The sequence below is a fragment of the Echinops telfairi genome, unplaced genomic scaffold (assembly GCF_000313985.2).
Source record: "Echinops telfairi isolate 266 unplaced genomic scaffold, ASM31398v2 ScPeMD7_25;HRSCAF=90, whole genome shotgun sequence".
Classification (NCBI taxonomy): Eukaryota; Metazoa; Chordata; class Mammalia; order Afrosoricida; family Tenrecidae; genus Echinops; species Echinops telfairi.
Genome location: NW_022103922.1, coordinates 21,612,567 through 21,626,126, shown reverse-complemented (window position 1 = coordinate 21,626,126; position 13,560 = coordinate 21,612,567). Strand labels below are relative to the sequence as shown.

General features: G+C 44.7%; 1 protein-coding gene across 1 annotated transcript in view; it reads left to right on the top strand.

The window, feature by feature from the left end:
- Window positions 1–13,560, top strand: part of LOC123521593 (cyclin-dependent kinase 4 inhibitor B-like) — a 29,141-nt gene that overhangs the window by 4,984 nt on the left and 10,597 nt on the right. The window lies entirely within an intron of this gene.

Below are 13,560 nucleotides of genomic sequence, written 5' to 3'. Positions count from 1 at the left end.
ATGTACAAATGTGCTTGACACAATGGATGTATGTATGGATTGTGATAAGAATTGTATCAGCCCCCAATAAAATTATTAAAAAAAACACTAATTAGAAAAGAAAGTCAGTAGCTACTAATACAAGAGCTACATATACAATAGTGTAAACCAATTGACCAAAGAAACATTGGGAATCTATGAAGGCTGTGTTCAGTGGGGGGGAAAAAAGCTTTTTAAAGCTCCCCCAACACACACCAAGCATATACCCAGCAATTTGAGACCCCCATCAGACTCAGCACATCCCAGCTCACCCATTTCAATCTGACAAACACACTTGTATTTACAAATGATCAAACTTACTAAATGTCAGCATCAGTAGTGGGGGGGGGCGGGAAGTGGGTGGAGAGAGAGGACTAATAAAATGTTCTCAGTTTGTTTATTGAGTAAAATGACATAAGTAAGCATGCATATGCTTTCCCTTCTAAGCAACAAGCAATTGTGTTTGAGCATTGTACCTGAAGGGGTGGTTGATTCTCCGACATGGGGAAAGCTGCCGGGCGAAACAGTCATGGGCCACTGTTCCTGGTAAATGGTACTTGCCAGTTCTTGTGCCCTGGGTGCCCTGGGAATCCACGTGGTAGCACACATTAAGAGCACGTGCCCTTTTAAAGTTGCCCTTCCAATTGTTCTGTCTGTCCATTTGCCTTCGAAACAGAATCTTGGATTTTAGAAGTGGTTTTGAAGCTCTGTTGCAATGTCTTAAAGGAGGAAAAATGCTGTGGTGGAGGTCCAGAATCATATGAACAAAGATATTCAAGCCCTAAATACAATCGACACTAAGAACATGGTGTCAATCAGAGCAATGCAAAGAGAAATATCTTTGCCAAATTGTCTTAAGCAGGAGAGCAGTGATACACCCACCAAGGAGGTAAGGCGGAGTTTTCCAGCAGCATCATTACCTGGGCTACTGCCAGGGAGCACACCTTTCAGGGCTCTTTTAGAGGGCATCTGGTTGGAGGTGCGCCTGCAATTTAAAACAGGGAGGTTCTGGTGCAAGTGAGCCAGTGGGACACAATCCAAGAAATGTGGCAGAAGTTACCTTTTTAACTTTGTCTTAACTTTTGTATTTTTAAATGAGGTCCAGACTTTTAGGTAAGATTTAATATTTTAGACTCAGACTCATTTTGGGTGCCAAGAAGGAAAATGGGGTGATCAGTGGGATGGGGGATAATTTCAATAGTTGGGGGAGGTCTTTATTACTCTAAGATGTTTCATCTGAATTGGTGAGATGGGTCTCTTAGAGCTCAGTGTTTTTTTTGTTTTGTTTTTGTTTTTTAACATTTTATTAGGGGCTCATACAACTGTTATCCCAATCCATACACACATCAATTGTGTAAAGCGCATTTGTACATCGTTTCTCAAAACATTTTCTCTCCATTTAAACCCCCCGACATTAGGTCGTCACTTTTCCCCTCCCTCCCCGCTCCCCCCTCCCGCATGAGCCCTTGATACAGTGTTTTTTTTTAAAGAGCAAAACTATTGGGTAGAATATACTTGTGTTTCAAATCTTGCAACACTAGACATAACTTTTCCATTTAGGTTATTTATAGATAGATCTTTTTTTTTTTAAGTGCCACGAATACTTACCCTTTATTTATACAGAATACATCTCTTCATAAGTAGGAAGAAGCTAGATTTTACAATAAACCATGAAGATGTTGTTGTTGTTAGGTGCCATCAAGTGGATGCTGATTTGCAGTGTCCCTGTAGGACAGGGTAAAACTTCCCTATCGAGTTTTCTAGGCTATAATCTTCAAATTCACAGTCATGATCAACTCAGTGGCAATGGGTATCCAGTTCAATAGGTCTCTATCTTTATACTAGGAATAAGGTTTCTTTCCTTTTTTTTAATGAGTCAGATGATAAACACGACATGAACCTAGAACCATGCAGTAGAAGAGATAAGAACATAGGCGTGTGTTACATGGTTTAATTGTGTTTATTTTGAATCAAATCAAGATTGCAGTTCAATGCGACCAAAACAGTCTTGCAACTGTGGAGAGAATGTTGGGTCGTTGTCTCTCTGTAAAAGCACATTGACAAGGGAGGTGAATACTATAAGCTAAAGGATCACTTTTCATTATTGCACAAAATGTCTTCCAAATTATTATAACGATGTTTCTGCTTGTAAGCCACAAGTTGTCTGATGCTTGCCAATGGCTTTGCTGGTGTGTTTGGTGTATTAGGCAAAAAGGCGTATGTTTTGCTTTCTCTTTTCAAGTGCCACCATTTTCTCTCTAAAGCTCGCAATCAGCCCATCTGACTCAGCAATTGTACAGATCTCTCTTCCGATCTTAAAGAAACAGCAGCCATGAATAACAATGACTCCCCTCCATTGAAAGCTGCCCCCCTCTAGAATAAGTAGCATTTTTAAAACTTTAAGATCATTGTTAAGTGACTATACAACATGGGACACAGTGAAGTTCACACCATGCAACTCACATGCTAAATAGTTGACAAGTTAGATATATTTCAGACCACAAATTGAATATATTTCAGATAACATGACTTTAAAAATTAATTTCTGGAAATATTCCTTCCCAAGCACAGGCTCAAATTACATTTTCTTTCCAAAACAATGATAAGCAGCTTAATAGAGAGTTTCCGTTTAACATGACCTCATTTATTTTTCACAGTATCTTTATGTTTTAGGGGTGTGGTCCCCCGCCCCCGCATTTCATGGGCTTCGGCTCAGGTAGGCGATCATGGCTTGCATCATCGCCAACTCAGTGACAAGTAGTTAGTAGTCAGTGGGATTCGGCTGTGCTTCTGAACCCAATGCCATCACACTTTTAAAGGCCTCTTGGTTTCAGTTGCATCCCTATTAATGAGATGCTGCCTTGCAAGTGACTCAACTCTAGTGGGCCTTTGTTTCCCTCACTATTAGCCACAGATGGCTCAGTACTAATTTATTTTGATTGAGTAAATAAAAAAGTTGACTGTGGTCATGATTGCACAGCACTTATTAATATAATCGAACTGTTGAATTATATGATATGCTACTTATAGCCCAACAAAATGATTTTTTTTAAAAAAGCTCTGAAAAAAATCATAATTAACTGAAGTCCCTGTAGGCACCAAAAGTCATTGGTAAGGAGGTTAACTTCTTTCAGGAATTTATTTATTACTCAGAATAAAACTAAGGATAAAAATGAATGGCGGGGTTTCGCTTTAGTCTGGGAGCTCAGGAAGCTGTGGGCAGCAGAGGAGCCACTGCCGGGTAAGATGAAGGAGTGCGTCCATGGAGTTCCCAGGAACAGAGTCTGTAGGCTGTATTTACTGGCTGGGTGGTACTAGGACTCAAGCTGAGGCAGAATCCTACAGTATTTACATAATAAGAACTAGATTAATTCGTGTGTGTAAAGATACATTGTAAACTTCCAAGTAGCTCCATTTGTTAGTTTTGTTAAATGCCTAAATAAATTATGCCCTTCAGGAAGTTCATTCCTTTGTTTTGACAGTAATTGCATAGTTCATTAGGCTTTAATGATTAAGAGTACTGGAAACTCCTGAACTGCAGTTTACAGTATGGATATATCAGAAAAGATATGTTTATTGAAGTCCATGATCCATTCCCAGATGTTACCCTCAATCAGTTTAAATTTGATTACATCTTTAAAACCTGCACTTGTACAGAAGCCCCATATGATGCGCCTTCGAGGGGCACTACATGAAATCTCTTAGTATTTGTAGTCCTTCAGCAGACACTAAACCCTATCTGGAAACCTCTGTTTTCTAAAGTGAGAAGTTAAGCATGCTTTAGAAACTGGAGTTTGCGGGTAGAGTATTGATTGATCTGCTTTCAATTTGCCCCAAAGCTAAATTGGCCAGAATGATAATTTCTGTAGGAAACATCCAAGGTAAATGGAGTCTTCATTCCTTCAGGATAACTGTCACAATCTGAATACCTGAACTGATCATTTTGTCACAAACGAGTCCAAAAATGTCTTTGTGCAGAAAACTGTGTGTGTGCTTGAGTGTGTCGGTGTGGAAGGTGGAAGCGTTTGGTGCCAGAGCGTTTGGTGTGACTCGGGGGCTGCACAACAGAAACAAAGAAACAGCGGCCTCATCTTTTGCAGTCTCGCAGCAATGCTGTGTTTGAACCCATTGTTGCAGCCACTGTTCAGTCCATCTCATTGAGGGCCAGCCTTTGTTCGCCGACCATCTACTTTGCCAAGCATCATGTCCTTTTCCTGGAACTGGATTGCCCTGATAGCATTTCCAAAGTAGATGAGAGGTGAAGTCTCACTATCCTGGCTTCTAAAGAGCATTCCCAGCCATGCTTCTTCCAAGACACACATGTTCGTTCTTTTTATAGTCTGTGGTAGATTCAATATTCTTTGCCAGCACCATAATTCAAACGGTATCTTCCTAATGAGTTGCCTAGGTTTTGCAGCCATGTAAAGCTATTGAAAATATCATGGCTAGAGGAAAGAACTAAGAGGAAAAGGACATTTATAGAAGTCTAAATACAGGCATATATATGTAAATATATTTATATATACTGATAGGAGAATAGATCTATGTACATATATTTATATGTTAAGTATTAAGGTAGCAGACAGACAATGGGCCTCTTACTTAAGTACACCCTCAACGCAAGCACACTTTGTTCTAATAGCCCAGCATTCTGTGATGCTCACCTTCCAGAAAAGATCACTGAAGATAAATGGGTGCATAAGCAAATGTGAAGAAAGCTGATGGTGCGCAGCTATCAAGAGATATAGCATCTGGGGTCTTAAAGGCATGAAGATAAATAAGTGGCCATCTAGCTGAGAATCAACAAAACCAACATGGAAGAAGCACACTACCCTGTTTGATCACAAGGTGCCGATGGGATCAAAGACCCAGAACAAAATATCCTATTAAGGAGGATGAGGGGGAGTGAGGAGTGGAGACCCAAAACTCATCTGTATACAATTGGACATCCTCTTACAGAAGGGTCACAAGGAAGAGTGCAGTATAGCCCTGATGAAACACAACTTTCCTCTAGTTCTTTTTTTTAAAAATCATTTTATTAGGGGCTCATACAACTCATCACAATCGATACATACATCAATTGTGTAAAGCACATTTGTACATTCATTGCCCTCATCATTCTCAAAACATTTCCTCTCCACTTAAGCCCCCCCCCCCAATTAGGTCCTCATTTTCCCCCTCCCTCCCCTCCCCCCCTCCCTCATGAGCCCTTGATAATTTATAAATTATTATTTTGCCATAGTTCTTAATGCTTCCCCACCCCCACTATCATGATCCCAATTCTGCCTTACAAAGCCGGCTAGACCAGAGCCTGTGCATGGGTACAGATAAGAGCTGGAAGCACAGGGCATCCAGGACAGATAAACCCCTCAGAACCAATATGAGAGTAGTGATACCAGGAAGGGAAGGGGCAGGGGGGCAGGGGGAACCAATCACAATGATCTGCATATAACCCTCTGACCCCAGGAGGACCAACAACAAAAAAGTGGGTGAAGGGAGGCAGCAGTCTGTGTAAGACATGAAAATAATAATAATTTATAAATTTCAAGGGCTCATGAAGAAGGGAGGGTGGAGGAGGAGGGGGAAATGAGCTGATACCAAGGGCTCAAGTATAAAGCAAATGTTTTGAAAATGATCATGGCAACATATGTACAAATGTGCTTGATACAATAGATGTATGTATGGATTGTGCTAAGAGCTGTACGAGCCCCCAGTGAAATGACTAAAAAAATTTTTTAAAGACACACTATGGCTTGGGAGAGAGGCACACTTTAGTCTTGTAGGGGACATCATAACTTTGTAGCGTATAGTGCAGGGATACTGTCCTGGTACACACCTCTTCCGATTTCAGATGACACCGTGGGCCCTTGTTCTTCTTTAACAATGACCTCTTGGTTTATGCACAGCTACCACATGAGTACAGTACATGACCTTCCAATCACCCTCAACACCATCAGAATATCTGCCTTGGGTGGGGGAGGGGTGTGTGTGCCCTTCGATGACACATGTTTACTTGAAGAAGTTAAAAGTAGGGTAGCCCAGAGACACAGTTTCTAAAACACTAGGCTTCCTTGGTGCTGACTTGGCTGCGATGTGTGGCAGTCAGTACCGAGTAAAGGTCCCTGTGTTCTGTCATCCTGGTTGCTGTCTCCCCCCCCCCTCCCAAGTCATCACATTTTCACCTTAACCATAGGAAAGCAAGCACCGCTTAGACCCTCCGCTCAGAGATGCAAAGGAACAAAGGAGTGGAGATGCCAAGTGTAAGGTGCAAACAGCAGTGGGAGCGTTTTTTCCTGATTTGACGGACCTTGGTGTATTTCAGCGCTGCGTTGGTTCCTTCCAGCCTGACAGTGAAGAAGATGGCTGAGGAAGAATGGTCCGCTACGAGAATTTGTCCTCATGGCCCTTTACAATATCCAACAATAGTGGAGCCTCAGCACTCTCAGGACGCCAGTGGAGGCAAATGAAAATAAACACAAGATTCTAGAACCCCTGGGGGGCAGACTACTTCTAAAGGGGACTGGGGACAACCAGTAACCATTGCTTATTTCTGAAGGGGGAAAAAGCCCTCACTGCTGAAGTCAGTGCTGACTAATAGGGACCCCTGTGGTTTAGGAGGATTTACTGTTTAAGGGAGCCCCTGGTGGTTTCAAACAGCCAAGCATGAGGATCACAGCCCAATGTGTAACCACTCTACTAGCAGGGGTAGTATAAATTTGAGTATCCTAAGTCATTGTTAAGCCAAACCAATCAACCAGGCTTACTCAATTGTCACTTGTGAAAAGGAAGCCCTTTTATGACCTGTCTGTGACTAGCAACAACAGCCTTGCTTTCTAATGGCACGTCTGCACAGGCGTGGACCCAAGCATTGTGCAAATGGCACTGGCCCAGACAATGTTTCTCCCCCATATAAAGTCACCCGAGACAGAGCAACTAACAGCAAGGACGTGGGTGCTCGCAGGAGTAATTCAGACAGCAGTGTGTGTTCAGAAGGAGCCAAGCTATTCTAAACAAAGTTAGCCATGTTATTACAAAGAAACCTTCCCACCAACCCTCCATTGGGAGCAGAGGTTTGGAGGAGGTACATTCAGCTGTCCCATACTTCTGCCATAGTTTCTCCATTGTACTTTCCACTTAAAATGTACTATAAAAAGCAGAAACGGTGTTAAAAAACAAACCCACAGCCACCTAGACCATGGGTTCCCAAACTTAATTGTCCTGCCACTCTTGTTTCAGAAAATAATAAGATGCATGCTGAACCTGGGGGGTGGGGAAAGCAGAAATGGTGGTGGTGGGTGGTGAAGGATGCAGCGGGAGCATTGTGTTTCCAGCCACACTCCAGTGTGCCTGCGTTCAAATCAAGTTCACCCCATGGGTGAAGGATGCGTGCTTCTTTTTATTTTCTGTTGGGAGGTCTCTTGGGACTTTGAGAGGGGAGGTTTCCAGATCCAAATTTCTATCGCTGTGTGTGCTACTGCCTGAGAATGATTTTGTTATAACAAGGCTGAATTGGTTACAGAGAAGCTCTGTTTTCAGGGAGTTGGAATCCCAAGATGCCACACCCTTTGGAAAGCTGTTTGCCTTATCAAGACAGGAATACCTGCCAGGATGGACACAAATTCAGGGAGGCAACACCTCAGAGGAAATTGACTTTGATAGCCTAAGTGAGCAACATGATAGTAAATGCCTTATCTAGTCTCGAGGCAAAGAATATTGTGCTTTTATTCAGATAATGGGCATGGTATATGTTCTTTGGAAGCCGCGCAACCCCTTGACATGTTCCCTTCCTTTGCATGCTAAGCATGTTACCTGTGTGTGCCCGTTATTTTAAAAAGCCTATGGTTAAATTTCGTTTATTTAGATCTGCTGCTTGTCCAATGGTTTTACATATTTGACACCCCTTATCTCTTATAATAGCCTTCAGAGGTGAGTGTTCGAGACCCGAGCGGGGGAGGAAATGGTAGCGCAAAGAATTGACACAGTGCTTCAAAACATTTTTTCCTACTTGAGTCCTTGAGTAAATGAGAAGTGCTGTGGATCTGAATTCAAAGACTAGGGAGTCTTCATCACCCCAAACTGAACCATATTTCCCCCTAGATTATGTTTGTTTAAGGATCTGGTGAGGATCCTCGTGCACATCGCTGAAGCCCAAGTAAGTCACTGTGATTATAGAATCCAGAGAGAGGTGCTGAGTTTAGCAGAGTTCTGCAGCACGCATTTACACCTTCCCCTCCGCACACTGATCAATGACCCCATTATCTGTCTTTGTGACAACAGTAAAAATAAATGTAAAAAGTGACCGATTTTGCACCTTCAGGATCTACATCTGGCAGCTATGACCTCCAAGCTGTAAGATGGAAGTAATGCTGGCTGTGATGTGTCAACCTGGCTGGGACGTGATTCTCAGTGGTTTGAGAGTTATATAATATAACTACATTTTGTGGCCTGACATGGTGATCCTCTTTCACCTGACACTGATTTTTGCATAGTGACTTGGTCTTTGGAAGCTAACTCTGCTGATATGGGAGGCAAGGATGTTTTAAGGATGTAGCCTTGGTAATGCACCAGTCCTCCAATTTCTTTTTCTTTTCCTTTTTTTAAAAAATTGCTTTTATTTCTTTATTTTTAATCATTTTATTAGGGGCTCATTCAACTCCTATCACAATCCATACACACATCAATTGTGTAAACCACATTTGTACATTCATTGCCCTCTTTTTATTTTTATGAATCATTGTACTGGGAGCTCTTACCAATCTTATAATAATCCATACATCAATTGTATGAAGCATATTTGTACATATGTTGCCATCATCATTTTCAAAACATTTTTTTCCTACTTGAGTCCTTGGTATCAGCTCCTCTTTTCCAGCTTCTTATCTATACGTCAAAGAGATAACTTTTGGAAAGCAGCTTGTTAATCCCTGCCATAGCCTTAGACTCTGGAAACGTGGAGGGCTCTTTTTAGTAACAGTGGAAAACACTACAAATATCTAGCAACAAAGGCATCACTAAATAATGTTATAGCCCATTCCTAAACAACCCCACCCCAGCCCTGCAGACGTTTTGGAGAATTGTGAAGATACTCTGAGAAGAAGAGTTCATTTCGCAATTGTACGGTATCAACCAAGTAAACGCTGAGCACAGAAAATTTCAGGGAGGCAAGATTTTAACACATCTTCCAACAAAAGCATTCAAATGCAGTCCCGTGTAATCTTTTGTTTTCTTTATGAAGTTGAAGTTCCGTTGTTCAAATGTTTCTACAGATTGGGGGAGATCCCAGTGATAATGAGGAAAGCATTTAGAACTAGATTAAGCAACTTTCAGGGGGTTTCCAGATTCAAATTTCTATCACGATGTGTTTTACTACCCGAGAATAACCATACAGAAACGCAAAGTGGAGATCCTGTTCCCTTGGTCCAGGTTGAAGGCAACAATCCGGAAGAGAAGGAAAGCACTGCTAAGTTCTCCCCGTGTACCTGTGAAGCAAGCCAGGGGGACCTGATGCAGCAGCGAGGAGGGCACCCACCCACCTCCAGATAGAACTTATGACCACCTCTAGTTTAGACTCCATCTCCTTGTACGTTGTTGGGGAGACACACACACACACACACATTTGCTAACTTGTTCCATTTTCTTAGCTGGCCAGATAGCTACAGTGGATCTAAACAATTCATCATAAGCCAGTCCTCAATAATACAAAAGGAAATCTACAAAAACAGATAGAGGAGAAAGTGGTTGTTTTAGTAGGCTGCAAAGTCTCCTCATTTCCCAAGAAATCCACCCTGGAGACACTTTCCATAGAAAATCTCTTAGCCGGGTTTAACACGATGTTTGTTTTAAGTACAATTTAGTTAGAACAAGGACCCTGTGACATGGAATGCACTTGCTGGTTATGCACAAGATGATCCTTGGAAGGTCGCCATACATACGTGTACTGCAGATTCTTTTCCCAGTTAGAACTCTGGGAGCTGACATCTCACAAGAAATAACCACCGAAAGCTATGTCCTGCAGTCATAAAGAGGTCATGCATCTGTCACGTCTCCCTCAGAGTAGTCACTCCGTAATTGTGCTGCGCTGGATCTCAGTGAGTAGAGAAAGGTATAAAGGGGGTGGGGGGAGGGAGGAAATGTCCTCCATATCAAACTTCTAGAGACTTACTTTTGGGGACACATGGTCTTTTCTCAGTAAACCTATTTGGCGGCCTACTCCATTTCCTGAGCCCCTGTGCTGCCCTGCCGAAGCTCCTTCCCTTTTCTCTTTGTGGAAAAAGAAAGAATTCATACTTTACATAAAAGTATGTTTTTGCCTTCTATTTAAAACTCATATTGGGTACCTAGCCCTTGAGTTCAAAACTCATATTGGGTACCTAGCCCTTGAGTTCTCACCCAGGGGCACCTGGAGGGGCACTTTTCTTGTGAGAGCTGGGCATCAAAGCCGTTGCATCCACCTTATAAACAAGCACACCTCCGCTGGAAGGACGCAGGGCTTGCTCATCCATCTTGACGAAGGAGGTGTGAGCAATAAGCCAGGAGACCCTCCTTTCCTGACCTGATTCCCTTTCTAAATAAAGGTAGGGGCATGGGGGATTGTTGGGAATAATTTTCTCTGTGCCCATCATCTCCTCCAGCCCATCTAGGCTGGCTTTACTGGTGCACGCTTAGATGCACCACTGCAGGGGGACAGACCCTTCTCCCATCTAGCTACTTCCTAAGGAAAACTCCCCCTAAGTCTGGATCCTCTCCAGACGAACCTGAAATACTACATCTTTTCCGTGGCAACCCGGGTCTGAGATGTCCGTTTTCACACTGTCTCGCCTCAGCCTTACTTTTCCGAGACAGTTAATAGAGGCTTGCTTCCCTGGGATTCACCCATCTCCCACCTGGAGCCGTCAGAACCAAATTCTGAAAAGATGTCCCCACGGGGCCGCCACTCCCTCGCCATCACTTTCACTTCTATTTTTCCTGCTAATTGTGAGCAGCCCTTTTCAGATTCCTTTGACTTGCCCTTTGCTAACGTTCCCCTTTCGAAGATCTGGTAGTTGAGTGAATTGCCTGGTAGTTGAGAAGAGAATATTAGCTATAACCAAACCAACTTGAGAACGTAGAAAGCTCGTTCACCTCCCTCGCCTTGTTTCTGGCACCTGTGAAATGTGATTCCGTTGCACATTTTAAGAAATGTAGAATCAACACCAACATCCTCAGCTTTACAATTTTATTTCTTCTGGAGTTTTACCCCTCAGGTCTGAACTGGCATGAATGGATGCGTTAATTTTGAGTATGGACCCATCTGGAATGGAGAGGGGTCGGGGGAGGGGCTGAGGTGGCTGGTGGCCAGGTGGTGTGAGTACTCATTGGTCTACGATCCTCCAGGTTAGCAGTTCCAAACCACCAGCTGCTCCGAGAGAGAATTTCGGGTAACAGGGGTTTCTGTCCTAGAACCATGGCCTAATGTATCCATAGCCTGATGGCAACAGTTCGGATGGTAAACGCTGCTGTGATTTATTGGAAGCCTCAAATGGCCACGTATGGGCACAGTGGCAGGGTGGAGCTGGTTCCTCCAACCCCTGCTGAGCTCCCTGCAGCTATCCTGAGCCTGGGGAAAAACAGTAGTCAGTAGTCCTCAGACCCGGCCAGTCCAACAGCTCACAGTTTTAAGGAAGCGTTCCTGAACGCTTTGGTGGCCTCTAACGTGTGGCTGTGGTTTTATATTGGCGAGAGCATTGGCTATGATGTTTGAAGACCAGTCTTTAACATCTGATTCTATTTGGTTTCCTATTTGAATGTTCATGACCATGCATGAACCATGTGTGATCAGACTGCTCAAATAGATCATTGTAAAAGAGAGAGGGAAGAAGAAAGAGTTGAGTTCTGGAAAGGACAGCTCTGCCCTGTTCTGGAGCATCGCTGTGACTTGTATGGATTCAATGGCAGTAAGTATACAGTAATTGATGCCGGTCTAAAGCACAGAGCAAACGCACGCACTCAAGGATGTCCTAATCTTTCCAACGTTCTGATGCCAGTGCCTGAGCGGTTTGTCTAAACCACACAATCTGAAACCGGCTCCAGAACAGTCCGCCTGAGAGCTAGCAGGCACTGTGTATGTAGGATGTGTATCAGTGCACCTAAAACTCACACCAGCCCCGTGAAGTAGAGAGCGGTTTAACTTTAGCTAAGAAAAAACGGAAAGTATTTCCAGTGGGGAGAGATGATGGAGGGGGAGGCGCCCCCGCGAGGTATCCTAAGTCCACCCTGCGCCTTCCGCTGCACAACGGTGAGCACTTGACTCCCCAGAAGTGCGGCTTAGGGAGAAGGGGATCTGTCACTTCAGTGGCTCCCTGGACACTGTTATCTGCTGACAGGCGGACAACTCTCTGGTCCCCTCAGCTTTCTGGAACCCGCCCTTGACTGGCACATCCTGTCTTTTAAAAATTTTTTTGCAGCTTAGGGGCAGGCCAACAAGGCTTGCTTTTATTGATCACTAGAACTGCCAAGGCCACTATATGCAGAGAAGAAGGCGAGAGTTTATTTCTTGGTCTCTTCCTCCCCGGACAGAGTCTTGAAGATCTTTTCTTGCCGTGCCGGCCTGGAGTCGCTCCTTACGGCGCTTGCGTGCCTCCTTTGTCTCAGACCTGCGGGCCTCAGCCTGCTCAGCCAGGAGCTTCTTGCGGGCCCGGCTGCCTTCAGCTTGTGGATGTACCCTGAGAATCCGCTGGTTCCTAAACACGTTCCCCTTCCCCTTCAGGGACAGGCTGTGATACCTATGGCGTTAATCTTCTTTGACTCCCAGTCTTTCCCGAGCAGCCGGCGCAGAATCCTCCTCCTCCATGCGGCCGTCTCAGGCGGGCGTGCGACCATTGGCAGTGCCCTTTCGATTACCTGTCCCCTTCCAGCGGCCTAGGGTGCTTTTGTGGCGTCGGGCCCGAGAATGGACGGTCACAGGCTTGCGGCTGGCAAGGCCATCTTTGATCAATTTCCGAATGGCCGACGGGAGTTGGCATTGGCCACTCCATTGATCTCCTTGGGGTCTAACCAGACTTTCTTCTGGCCCCCCGCGGAAGCCGCTGGAGGCGCGAACCTCCTCTGAAGCCTGAGCTTGCCCCTGGCTGCGGCCTCAGCGCCAAAAGGAAAGAATGGGCACCGCCCGGCTTTTCCCCCCGGCTCTAGTCCGCGGACTGGGCGCACCTCTCGGAAACCCTCACCACAGGGGAGGCGAGAGGAGCGCGAGAAACCGATCCACCCCAAACAAATTCACCCGTCGGGAAACCCTTGGACCCCTGAAAGGGAACCTTTGCCCTAAGCGTCTCAGAGCCCTGCGTTCCGACAGCTCCATCCTAGGAGCGCGTGGGGAGAGGGCAGGGTGAGGTCTGCAGATCTCAAAGAAGGGTCGCCTCCTAGTCACCCCAGGTTTACGGATCCACCCGCTGGGCCCTGGTTTCAGAGCGCCGGGCTTCGAACTGGACCCGGCGGGTGTCTGAGGAGGAAGGAAGCCCGGGAGAGCTTTCGTTTTGGGGACTCTGTGCACTTCGTCTGGCTGGGGGC